The following is a 13,380-nucleotide window of genomic DNA, read 5'->3' on the forward strand; positions in this document are numbered from 1 at the left end:
TTAAAGTTTGGGAATTTAAAAATTCCCAAACTTTAAAGAAAATTATTCATACTTTTCTTTTTCCCCTTAACTATATTTAAATAGTTCATTATACCATTGTAAAAACACTTTGGGGGCAAAGAATATTACATGAATGAATGAAGGAAGGAAGGAAGGAAGGAAGGAAGGAAGGAAGGAAGGAAGGAAGGAAGGAAGGAAGGAAGGAAGGAAGGAAGGGAGGGAGGGAGGGAGGAAGGGAGGAAGGGAGGGAGGGAGGGAGGGAAGGAAGAAAGGAAGGAAGGAAGGAATGAACCTCTTAGAAACGTACAACAGAGTCGTCACTTCACATTCCGTAAAATAATCGCCCAAACACGCGGCCTTCAATCGACTAATCCAATCCAAAACATCTCGAAATGAAATCAAAAAATAGGTAAATCTTAGCTTTAAATTATAACAAAATTATATAAGAAAAAAAAAGAGAGTGTTTTGCGTTCTTTGTGTCGTCTGGTCAAGTTTCATTCGTTAGTTTTCATCAAGCCATATGAATCCTATCGAGTGCGATTGAGCGGAGACTGGAGAGAGTAAAACAATAACGAGCGAGAGAGTGCTGGGAAAGGGGGGGAGAGTGAAGAATCTTTTTTTTTTCTTCGGTACGAAAACTCATTTCGACGTCTTGTAAACGCGGTACCACTGTTCGTTCAGGCATGAAATCATTCTCTGGGAGTCTGGAGTAGGTAGCGCATGCGTAGTCGTCGACGTCAAATCCAAGATGGCGCTACAATCACGTCGGCCGATATGAAGTGTCCCTTCATGTGAACGCGGAATGAAATCGCATCCCTTCGTGTAAACACCGTATGAAATTACAATGTCATACTGGAATGAAACTCGCACCGGTGCGAGTTTACAAATGTAAACACCCCCTAAGACTTACTGTACCATTTGGGGTTTTCTTATGTCTCTCACACCCCTGCCGTCCCCTGGTCCAAACCCAAGCACAACTAGCGGTCTATCCTCGGTCTATCTCATAACAGTTCCACAGCTGTGTTGCTATTTGGGAGGTACTCAATTTGCTCCAGACCTGGAGAAATTGATCATGTCGCTTGCAGGACAGGCGGCAAGCACGAGGCGAGGCGGTGAGCTTTTATTGACCATGCTTGTTCTGTTAAGATAGTTGGATTTTGACTACGTTCTACTTTTGTGGTGTTTTTTTTTTTTTTTTTGTGAGCCTCAACTTCGTCTCGGTTCATAGAAATCCAAAAAAAAAAAAAAAAAGAACGTGGCGACTAGGCATCCATCTTGGCCATTAACCCTATATGTTTTGACTCGATCAAACACACAGACATGCAGCAAGGAATATTATATTCGTACGAAGTGAATTAGATATATTTTAACATAGGATCACTGTAATGACCTGTTATATGAAAGGAACAAAGGGAAGAAGCGTGTAAAAGCAAGATAAAACATAGTATGTGAAAATTTGGTTCGCCCGGAAGGACCCCTCCCGCAACCACGTACCCAGGCTTTTTCCCTTGTAAATTGGGAAGACGCCCATCCCCAATTTACAAGGGAAAAATCCTGGGAAAGAGGTTGACCCCTCTCGTACTACGGACATATTTCGGGCGCAGCTACCGTATGCAAGGTGATTTCGTACCTACGGTCTTCAGGCTCTTTGGTCAGTGGTTGGTCGCCAGGAGAACTGAAATTAAATTACCGCAGGATTTCTGCGGTAAAAAATGAAAACTGTTACTGGACAGCCAATCTGGTCTTGGCTGGACAAAGAGCCTGAGGACTCTGGGTACGAGATTGCTCGGGTACTGGAATTTTATTACCGCAGGATTACTAAGGTAAAACAATGCAAGCCGTTTAGGTCCTTGGAGCAGTCAATCAAAATAAATAAATAAAATTCCAGTTTCCCAGATCCCTCCTGGCGCCCACCGGCTGACCAAAAGCCTGAGGATTCTGGGTACGAGATTGTATGCAAGGAAGTCGGAAATTTAATTACATTACTTTCTAAGAAACCAGCAGCCATTCCTAGAATTTGACTCTTGGAAAAGTTCAGGTAGGAGATCTTTCTTGACTAAATTTGGTTCTAGTTTTGGTTTGTATCTACTTGAATTGCTTTTCTTACTACTTCGGCGAAAATAGACAGATCGGTAAGTTAAGGTAAGCAGTGGTCCTATTTTACACTCGCGACTGCTTCTATAAATATGGTGCTTAATTCTGAAGTGAAAGAGTGTATGCCACGATTCGTTTGTCATTATAACCTGAAGAAAAGCATAATAGTTCTGCAATAGGACATATTTCTTGCATGTATAACTTGCACTTCCCAATCGTTATTTTCTACTTTGTTGAAACCCGAAACTACGTATACCCGTCCGACTGTATACCAGAACCATGAAAAATTTAAAGGCAATCGATGCCTATCGAGTACCAGTAATGAGTTATGATATGGATAAAAGGTTACAAGAATCTTTATCACTGATCAAACCCATCGTTTGCTATTCCGGCCTGTACTTAAATGATCGACTGATTTCGACCGAGCATTTGATTGTCGGTTCAGTCATCGATGGATAAGCCGTTATTTCTAGTTAATAAAACATTAACATGTCCGGCCTAAGTTGTCTCAGTGATAAAAACCATCTGCCATTGGTGCGAATTCTCAAAAAACGGTCAGATATTTCATTTTCTTTGTCAGTACTAAAGGCGCTGTCGCTCACTGGGCAATTTTTCTTTCCACTTGTGCCGTTGTGGCACAATTTGCCCAAATAGTTGCCTTCAATACTTTGTGTAACATTCCCTTAAAATGAACATATCTCGGAACGTTTTTGTTCCAGTCGCCATTGCACGAATTAAAAGCGACTTCTTCTTTTCGCAATTTTTGTAGAAACAAAAAAATTGCGAGACGTGTTCATGTCAGGCCATCACAAGAAAATGATTCGTGCAACTTGAATTGTGTCGTGACAAAATTGCGCGACAAGTTGAGGCTACCGCTAGGAAAAAGAACTTTAGAATCTTAAAGAATAGTATTTTTTTCCGATGCGGCCTCTCCCGAAAGCTTTTTCCCTTCATGGGGAAACTTACTAATAGTAAGTTACGTTGAACTGTTTCGATGGAGCTGCGTATTAATTTGTAATTTGCATGGTAAGTTGATCCAACAATTCGATATCAACATGCGATTCGTTTCCGTTTCCTCGGTAGCTGTTGTTTTTTTTTTTTTTTTGGCGTGACCTTTGTACAGAAGTCCTGTCTTGTGAGTCACGTTTTAGCTTAACTCCTCCTTCACCACCCTCTCCTTCCCCCCAAAAAGAGCATCTACAGACAAGTGCGGCACAATTTTAATTCCCTACTTGCTATAACACAATGACATTTTTAATTTTCAGACTAGCTTGGCATTGAACGAGGCCGAGGATCATTTTTGTTCCAGTTTATCAGATACAAGCGAAAGAAAGCCAAATGTCTGATTCAGGCAAGTAACCTGAGTTTCTGCAAGGCTGATCGGGCTGCGTAGAAAACTTAACACGACAGCGACATGATAGAGACCAAAATCAACAGAATGTGGCAACCGTGGACAGCTGTTTCGAGCTGGTTGGCTCTCGTCAGCACGGTGTAGCACAACAAAAGGCAGAACAACCAACGCTAGTCGAGTGGTCTACCAAATGCACGTGGTAGCCGATTTCGGATGGGCCCAAATTCAGACATCCGTCGACGTCATAGCGCGTAACTACGAACAATGAACAAAAGAACAGAAATATCATGTCGCTGTCGCAATAAAGTTAAATGACAAAAGCAAAACTTTCCTTCACAAGTACATGGCCACACCATGTTAAAAAGAACTACAGCATATCGGATCTGAAAAGATAAACAACACTTATCAGCACTGAGACACACGTACCATCTCCGTGGTATGGCCAGTACCGTATGCATGCGCACAACCATATCACCCGGGCAGTGGCAGCCATGGACAGCTGTTTCGCCCTTATTGGGGCTCATCAGCATGGCATAGCCGTCGGGTCAAGGATGAGCCCCAATAAGGGCGAAACAGCTGTCCATGGCTGCCACTGCCCGGGTTATATGGTTGTGCGCATGCAAACGGTACTGGCCATACCACTGAGATGGTACGTGTGTCTCAGTGCTGATAAGTGTTGTCTGAAAAGATGTACGGTCCACAATCTGCAAGAAAGCGCACAACGAAAATGCTGCAAGTATACGCAGGATCTGTGAAAGATCTAATCAGCAAAAGTCGTTTTTTGGCAAAAAAAAAAAATAATAAAAAAACAAACAACGTCAAATTATTAACTTGTTCACTTCGATTGGAATGCGAGTCTTGAGCTGTAAAGATCCATTCTTAACTATAATATATTCCGAGCAATACTTTCCCAAACCTAATTTGTGCAGAAACAAAATTGATGATGATGATGATGATGATGATGATGATGATGATGATGATGATGATGATGATGATGATGATGATGATGACAAGTGAAAAAGAGCCTGAAGAAACTTCTGGTTTAAAAGAAAAAATATATATTTTTTCAGCACAGGCATAGCCATATAGTCAAAACAATTGCCGGTCTCTGATCAGTCTTTCAGTAACGATTTAATTGTTGGTAAAAAAAAAAATGCTCAGAAATGCTCAGATCAGCAAGAAGTCCTGAGTTCCAATTCTTATCTTTTTGCCATTCAAAGATCAGAGGATCGACAAATTCAGTGCAAAGACGGATCAGTGACCTTAGCCATAAAATTGGTACCAATATCGACCCCCTCTACACTAGCCGTAAGGCCAAAGATGTAATCAAAGTGACGAAAGACAATTAAGCAAGCCATAGGGAACCAACAGTGCGTTGTATATCATTTCAAATGTGACCAGTGTGTGATAGAGGTTAATTACCTTATTATATGAAATTAACGATCGTGTTGATCAAGGTATTCGAAATTAACGCAAATTGAAGGAAAATTATTTCATAATAAAGGAAATTAACTCGAAAGAGGTAGTAAAATATCAAAATGAGGGAAATTAACGCGACTTACACAAAGAAAAGTGTAAAATCCAAAATACAAACAATGGTCGTGGAATTGTCGCTAAACGTAGGGGTAAAGCGAAGGAATCTGGTCACTTCAAGCGTTCTTCACAGTGTCCATGATACCGGCGGACCTCCACCCTGATAAAAAATGCCTATTCCTTTCTGGAGTGCATCGAGAATTTGGGGCTAGGATAATGGAAATTAAGGTCGCGAAAAATTAATTAATGGAATTGACTGATGCGTAACGCCGGATTTCAGCAAACAGCGTGATTGTTTACTTGATGGCGCTCTTATCATTTCAAGACGTGCACGGCTATATATCCGCCCGAATAGTTTGTTCTTTTCTTCCATTTTGTCAATTTACAAGTACGTATTTTTACTCTTTTTCTTTTCTTTTGACAATTTTTGCATCTAAAAATCTCCATCTTTTGGGGCGGGGCTTACGATTGTATGTTTATTTTCTACTCAGACAAGGACTTGAACTTGAAAATGGCACATGATTAATCAAAATGTCTTTTTTTTGTTAACTTTAATCTCTACAATAATAATAATAATAATGATGATGATGATGATGATGATGATGATGATGATGATGATGATGATTTATTTCTTTTTATAGAGTCAGAAGGTGAGCCTAAACAAAGTGTGGATTCTTGGAAAAAAGACGGACGGAAGAAACCACGTAGGTGGTGCTAAAATCAATTAAGTTGAGTGACTGTTGCTATGATCGAATTCCTGACTTCGAAAGCAGCAATCTATCAACAGTATAGTAAAGGGTCACGTCAATTTCTGTCCCGTGTAATTGTACAGAATAACCTGCAAAGGATAACGAACAAAAATGCTGCAGGTATACACACTATCTGCAAAAGACCTAATCAGCCAAAAATAAACATAAGTAACTGAAATAACTGCAAGGCTGATCTGACTGCGGAAAAAACGTAACACGACAGCGACTTGATAGAGACCAAATCAATTACGAAAATGCAACTGTGGACAGCTGTTTCGAGCTGGTTGGCTCTCCTCAGCACGGTGTAGCAACAAGAGGTAGAATGGTCAACCAACGCGAAGTCAGTTGTCTATTAAATGCACGTGGTAATGATTCCAGATGGGGCAAAATTCATGTTTGACAAAGTCATCGCGCGTGACTATGAACGATGAACAAGAAATATGAAATAGCATACCGCTATATATCGCTGTCGCGATAATTGTAGCCTGTAATGTGTAGATCGGGCTTGTCGTTGAGAAGAAGCAAGAAGAAGAGTGAGGATAATAATGGTACAGATGGTGATGATGATTTTCAGCACTGTGCCTTTTATGTCCTCAGAACAAAGAAATCACTGTCAGCAACTTCTGTGGGCGACCTATTTTCTCAAGGAGCTTGAAGAGGCTCTTTCTGTCCATTCTGTCTTTTTAAAGTTAGTATTAATAAAACACTTCAATGATAATAATAATAATAATAATAATAATAATAATCATAATAATCATAATCATAACTGAATAATCATAATCATAATCATAATCATAACAATAACAATAACAATAATAATAATATTGATAAGAAGAAGAAGATGAGGAAGGAGAAAGCGAATGATGGTATTGATGATGATGATGATGATGATGATGATGATGATCATTTATTTCCTTTTATAGGGTCAAAAGGTCGTAAGCCTGAACAAGTCGTGGATTGCTCGAGAGGGAAGCCTGAGGATTATAATGGTATATATGATGATGATGATGGTGATGATGATGATGATGATGATGATGATGATGATGATGATGATGATGATGATGATAACGATCATTTTTTTTTTTTTAATAGAGTCAAAAGATCGTGAGCCTGATCAAGTTGTAGATTCTTGGAGATTGAAGAGTGATGGTAATAATAGTTTTGATGAAGATGATGATGATGATGATCATTTATTTCTTTGTATAGAGTCAGAAGGTGAGCCTAAACAAAACGTGGATTCTTGGAAAAGAGACGGACGATATCCAGAATCTCAATCTCAAATACAGGAGAAACCGCGTAGGTGGTGCTAAAATCAATTAAGTTGAGTGACTGTTGCTATGATCGAATTCCTGACTTCGAAAGCAGCAATCTATCAACAGTATAGTAAAGGGTCACGTCAATTTCTGTCCCGTGTAATTGTACAGAATAACCTGCAAAGGATAGCGGACAAAAATGCTGCAGGTATACACACTATCTGTAAAAGACCTAATCAGCCAAAAATAAACATAAGTAACTGAAATAACTGCAAGGCTGATCTGACTGCGTAAAAAACTTAACACGACAGCGACTTGATAGAGACCAAATCAATAATGAAATTGTAACCATGGACAGCTTTTTCGAGCTGAATGACTCTCCTCAGCACGGTGTAGCAACAAGAGGTAGAATGGTCAACCAACGCGAGGTCAGTTGTCTATTAAATGCACGTGGTGATGTTTCCAGATGGGCCAAAATTCCGATGTAGCAACTTCTGTGGGCAACCTATTTTCTCAAGGAGCTTGAAGAGGCTCTTTCTGCCCTTTCTGTCTTTTTTAAAGTTAGTATTAATAATAATAATAATAATAATAATAATAATAATAATAATAATAATAATAATAATAATAATAGTGATGATGGTGATAAGAAGAAGAAGACAAAGAAGAAGAAAAAGAATGTTGGTATTGATGATGATGATGATGATGATGATCGTCATCATCATCGTCAACATCATCATCATTTATTTGATAATAATGATGATGATGGCGATTACCCATGCCCTCGATTCTAATAAAGTTTATTTATTTCTTTTTTAGAGACAACATTTTGTGAATATGAGAAGTCCAAGGACAACTTCATAGCCGATACAAAGGGTAAATGTATATTAAAACAATATTTCGGCTGGCCAGACAAGCCTTCTTCAGGTTTCGAATGTTACTAAATTACAAGTGGCAAAATCTCAATATCATACAAATGGAAAATGTCGCAATACACAATTTAGGTAGGAGCGGAAATGACGTGAATGATAATTTAAAAGAATAGGGAGATTACAATTCATCACGTTGGTATAAACCATTGGTTTCAAGTGTCATGGCCTTGTCTATCAAATGCGACTCCCTGGCTTTTCGGATTGAGTCTCGTGAAGAGTACATTATTTCTAGTGGAATTAGTTGAATGTCTGTGTTAGAGTGGTTAGTACGATTAAGAAAATGGTCAGAAACATTTTATTTTTGTGAGCCTGAAGTCGTGGATTCTTGGAAGAGGGACGGGCAATATGCAGGTTTTCAATCTCAGTCTTAAGAAAGTGCCAGAGTAAATTGGATTGCCTTAATCGAAATGCTTTTTATTCGTCAGCTAAAGGTCAACTTCAACAAACAGCGTGACGCGATTCGCGAAAAATTATTCGCCTATTTGTTTTCTTGTTATTGCAATTCCCATTTACAAGGATGTGTTAACGCGTCTAAAGTTCTCATTGCTCTATATTTGTTCCGTTTAATCAATTTACAAGTATTTATAGACTCTTTTTTAAAATTCATCGCCACAGTTTTTGCACTATGCAACGTCGTTGAAAATTTTCATGTTTTATGATTGTATATTTATGTATGTTAATTTTTTACTCAAGGACTGCTCAGTCAGAACGTGTTTTTATTCTAACGTTAGCTTTAGTGAAACATTATAACAAGCTTGTGCTTCAACATAAATTTTCAATCCTCAAAACGAAACCTTTTTGTTTCGTATAATATGACAGGATCAATGAAGAGGACGACGAAGGAGGGGATTATAGATTCAAAATGTTATGAACTTGCTCAAGACGTGGATTCTTGGGAGAGAGACAGACAATATACAGGTTCTCAACATCCGCGTAAAATTATTCGCCTATAATTGTTTTCTTGTTTAGCGCTCTTATAATTACAAGGGTTTGTTTACTAATACTAATACTAATACTAATACTAATACTAAGACTGATACTCATGATGATGATGATGATGATGATGATGATGATGATGACGATGATGATGATGATGACGATGACGATGACGATGACGATGATGATGATGACGATGACGATGATGATGATGATGATGATGATGATGATGATGATGATGATGACTCATGCCCTCGGTTCTAACAAAGTTTGTTTGTTTATTTATTTATTTTTAAATATAGAATTACCTTTTGATCCTGAGGAGGAATTTGATTCAGTTCAACCCATCGAGAAATTGCCGACGGACACAAATCCTTTCTCTGAGCCGTGGGAAGATAGCGACTTGGTGCTTGTGGTGGAAAGTGAAAAGTTTCATGTTCATCGTCTTGTCTTAATTCTGAACTCACCAGTGTTCAAAGCCATGCTTCAATCTGATTTTAAGGACGCAAAAAGTGCTGAAATTCCTCTGCCGATGAAAGATCCAATTGAAGTATTGGATCTCATGAAGCAGCTGTATCCACAAGTCAGAGCAGAAATAACAAGTATGTATTGAAGTACAGAAACAGGCAGGATTGAAAAAATGAATAGAAAATTGGAATTATTCATTTGTGCATTATTATCAATTGTAACTTTTTAAGTACCAAAAAGAAGACCTCGACCTAGCTTTGTGTACGACCGGCATCGTTCTTTTGACTGTATTGATGTTCCTATAAACAATGAAGCCATGTTTAAATTGAGAAGTGTTGCGAAAATACAGAGGCGAGGAAACAACGGAGGGTTACTGGAGTTCTCTCCCTTTCCATTTTGAAAGAGGGAGGGCTGTAGCCAGGCTTATTTAGGAGAGCAGAGGCAAGTGTTGAGAGCGCCGCAGGCGAATGCCTTTAGAGTGTTTTGGTAGCATGTTTCCCCCAGAAAAGTTTGAACTCTACACGCTCTGGACTCTATTTTTAAAATTTCTTTCAGGTATAAAATGGCAGCCTTTTTAAAGGAAACCTTCACTCTTGAAATAAATTAACTTTAAATTGTTGAACACACGATCTCATTTCAAACTTCGTTGGAAAACATGGAAATAAGACTTTTGTTTCGGACCAAACAGGATTTGATTATCACCTATTTTCCTTTTAAATTTCGCAGGCGCGGCCATCTTGGATTTCATGACGTAACACTGTTGCTCTATTTTTTCACACAAAAGAACTTCTTCTTACTGACAATAGCCAAGAGCTCATCGGCTCCTGCAATAGCGGCAAGCGTATGACGTCATAAAATCGAAAATTACGGCGCCCGGGAAATTTAAAAGCGAAAATAGGCGACAATCATATCTCATTTTAAGCACACTTGAATGTTATTTCTGCTTTTCCAACGTTTCCAAAGGTTTCCGACAATTTACCGTCCATTTGTTGTCGGAGTGGAGGTTGCTTTTAATTATTTATACTCGTGTCAAGGCCGCGTGATAGTTGAGTATCGCACTTCTTTCCTGCTACCAGTATCTGTTAGTTGTCATGTTTTATGTTGTTATGTTTTTGTTAGCCTTGGGGTCTTGGTCAATGGGATTGTGCATTGGTAAACACTTTCGTTTTCCTTGTTTTTTAATTTTCTTCTTATTTCTCCTTTTTCTTCCATTTATTTTTCCAGTGGCTAATGTAGAATATCTTTTAAAGCTTGCTGATGAGTATCAAATGACCAGCGTGCTAGACCTCTGTGCCAGTTTTCTCAGAATGGAACGGAAACGTGAAAGTAATGCCATGGAGATACTTCTTCTAGCACAGAGATACAAACTGGGTTCTTTGGCTGAAGATTGCTGTAACGTTTTGGCAAAGATGACCCTGAAAGATCTTGAGGAGTACGATGAATTTGAAGAGCTTGATGGCAAGAATTTGCGAGAAATTTTGCTACCAAGAATGAGAAAGCTGGAAAAAAAAAGATATCAAGCTTAAAACTCAAGTCGCAGGGCTTCTGGCTTGTGCAACATGGCTATGGAGCGAGGCAAAGAGGAGGCTGCCCTGGTGTCCTGTGCATTATAAGGGTGGGAAGTCCTATGGAAACCTGGAAGCTCGCCTCCGAGACTGTGACGCCTGCAAAAACGTCATCCAGTGCTTCATAGACGAAACATGTCTAGGCAAGTACACCGACAACAAAAATGAAAAGGTTACTGACGACTTCCTGCCAGTTCTCAAGCAACTGTTTGATTTAACAGATGATGAAGAAGATTCACCTCATGACGGTTCAATTTCAGAATAGATCGATGTTGATGAAAGTTTGCGCAAATTTCATCTTCTACTTCTATGCTATTAGAGCAGCGAGTACTGAATATTCATTGACTTTGTCTCCCATATAACGTTTTTGATTAAAAAGAAAACATTTAGACAAGTTTTATAGTGTAACTAAAAAAACAAAGAAAGTACGGTTGTTTTTCCACATTGTAAGCTCAGAAGTACCATTAGGCCCGGTTCATACGTCGAACTTTACATGAGCCGAACCTAATACCTATTAAGGTCGACCCAAATAATTAAGTTCGGCAGTTGATTCAGACGTCGAACCTAACTGAAGTCGAACTTAATTAAAGCTAAAGTGAGAAAGTAGATTTTCGTGGTCAGCGGCTGTTGTTTGTACTCAACAAGATTTAAAATGGCGGGAAAGATGAATTCTGACATGGAAGAGCTTGCTTGATAAAATAATAAAGACAGGCCAAACACGGCTCCTACAGGTCGAGATAGGAAGAATATGACCTTCAAAGCTAATTTGCTCTTACGAGTACGTCTTTCAAAGATCTCTCTTTTCTGTACGAAAGTAAGGAAGGGTCTTTAAAAATCTCCCCTAGCAGAGGCTGATTTTCTATCAAGTGTCATTTACCAGGAGCCATAATCAGGGATGGAGACCGTAACGAGATGCCATTTTGACTTGTGGGCTTGTCCCCATGTGTTGTATCAAAAAATCTATTTTTAGAAAAAAATTGCGCCATACGCACGTGCGCGCACGCGTGTAAACAGCCAGGATCGCGCGCGGAGAAATGGAAATTTTTTTCTACCCGTTCAAAATGGCGTCCAAATTTTAAAATTCTGCCAGGGAATATCTCCTCAGTACTCACATTTAAGGAATTAGACCCTCACAAAGAAAAGGTAGCAATTGAAAGAAGACGGGAAAAGTTGGAATAAGCGGCCTATGGATCACATGACTCTCACAGTAAAGTCAAAAAGGCGCCAAGACGGTGGCACTGCGTGCGTTGCTACTGTTGAATGAATGAAAAAAGCTTACACTCTACGGACATGTACTCAGACACGTAAGGACTTTTTTATCTTTAGTGAATTTTTTCTCAGCTGCTTTCCGTGTCACATATAAGGTAGTAGCCCCACGCATATTTGCGTGTATTCACGCGGGTTTATGACGTGAGGGGGGAGGGGGGGGGGGCAATTTTTTCTAAAGCTGGATTGTTTTGGAACAACACAAGGGGACGCGTGGACCCCACGCTTACGGTCTCCATCCCTGATTATGGCTCCTGTATTTACTCATCTGAATTGTTTTAGGTTAGACACAGAAGGCCGATATTCCATAACAAACCTCAAAATGTTTTTGCGGGTTTTTAGTTTGTTTTGTAGTGCCGACATTCTTTCGCGGAGGTTGACTTCTGAAAGAGTTTCATCTATAAGGTTATCGAGGTAATCTCTGATAGGTAATCTCTGTTTGAATAGAATGATGTTTTCTTCAAATGCTGTTTTTGAAGATTTTGTTCTGAGAAGTCTTGAGGCTTCGCCTTTGATATAGCCTGTATAGAAAGTTTCTGTCAGTTTGAAGTGCATGTGCACATCAAGAATAGATTCTTTTTTTTTTAAATCTTTCGCATCTCAGACAAGTATATTCAATTGTTTCGAAACAAGAAGAACAAGCACATTCCTCTTTTCCCGCCATCTTGTTCAGAATGAATTCCTTTGCGCATGCCAATTCGATGGAATGCACAGACCTCTGGGATAGACATAATTAATATAATTTATACGTAACGTATGCATTTGGTTCGGCACATGAAAAGTTCGACGTCTGAATCGAAGTCGAACTTTTGCCGTTCTATTCGACTGGCGCAGTCGAATAGAACGGCGGGTCGACCCAAATACAAATCTGTCGATCCTAACTGATTCATACGTCGATCTTTACATGCGCCGAACCAAATGATTAGGTTCGGCTCATGTAAAGTTCGACGTATGAACCGGGCCTTAATCGTGTAAGTCGCTTCTGTTGTTTTGAAAAGGAATGCAGAAAACTGTATTGCAATATAGGAAGTTAATAATTATAATGACAAACAGGGGAGCCCCTGATATCTTTTGTAGCTATGTAACAATCATTTAGCAGAGAAAACTTGGTTTGCTATGTTTTTCTCACCTCAATGTACTCGAATCTTTAATAAATAAACACATTACTAATTCAGAAACCCAAACTTGTTTAAGGAAAATACTTTTACTGTAAACTATCTATTGTATTCTTGTTTA

The 13,380-nt window shown here is 39.1% G+C and overlaps 1 long non-coding RNA gene and 1 pseudogene across 2 annotated transcripts in view; one reads left to right on the forward strand and one right to left on the reverse strand.

Annotated features, from left to right (window-relative positions):
* Positions 1-13,380, reverse strand: part of LOC146464288 (uncharacterized) — a 221,212-nt gene that overhangs the window by 38,641 nt on the left and 169,191 nt on the right. The window lies entirely within an intron of this gene.
* On the forward strand, positions 1,939-11,339 carry LOC146464291 (uncharacterized; annotated as a pseudogene). Its single transcript, XR_014868540.1, has 10 exons — positions 1,939-2,038; positions 3,360-3,445; positions 5,620-5,682; positions 6,651-6,716; positions 6,820-6,876; positions 6,934-7,023; positions 7,797-7,853; positions 8,729-8,827; positions 9,148-9,447; positions 10,538-11,339. The product of XR_014868540.1 is annotated as an uncharacterized LOC146464291 (transcript).

This window comes from Pavona decussata, unplaced genomic scaffold, assembly GCF_977016875.1.
Source record: "Pavona decussata unplaced genomic scaffold, jaPavDecu1.1 SCAFFOLD_166, whole genome shotgun sequence".
NCBI classification, from domain to species: domain Eukaryota; kingdom Metazoa; phylum Cnidaria; class Anthozoa; order Scleractinia; family Agariciidae; genus Pavona; species Pavona decussata.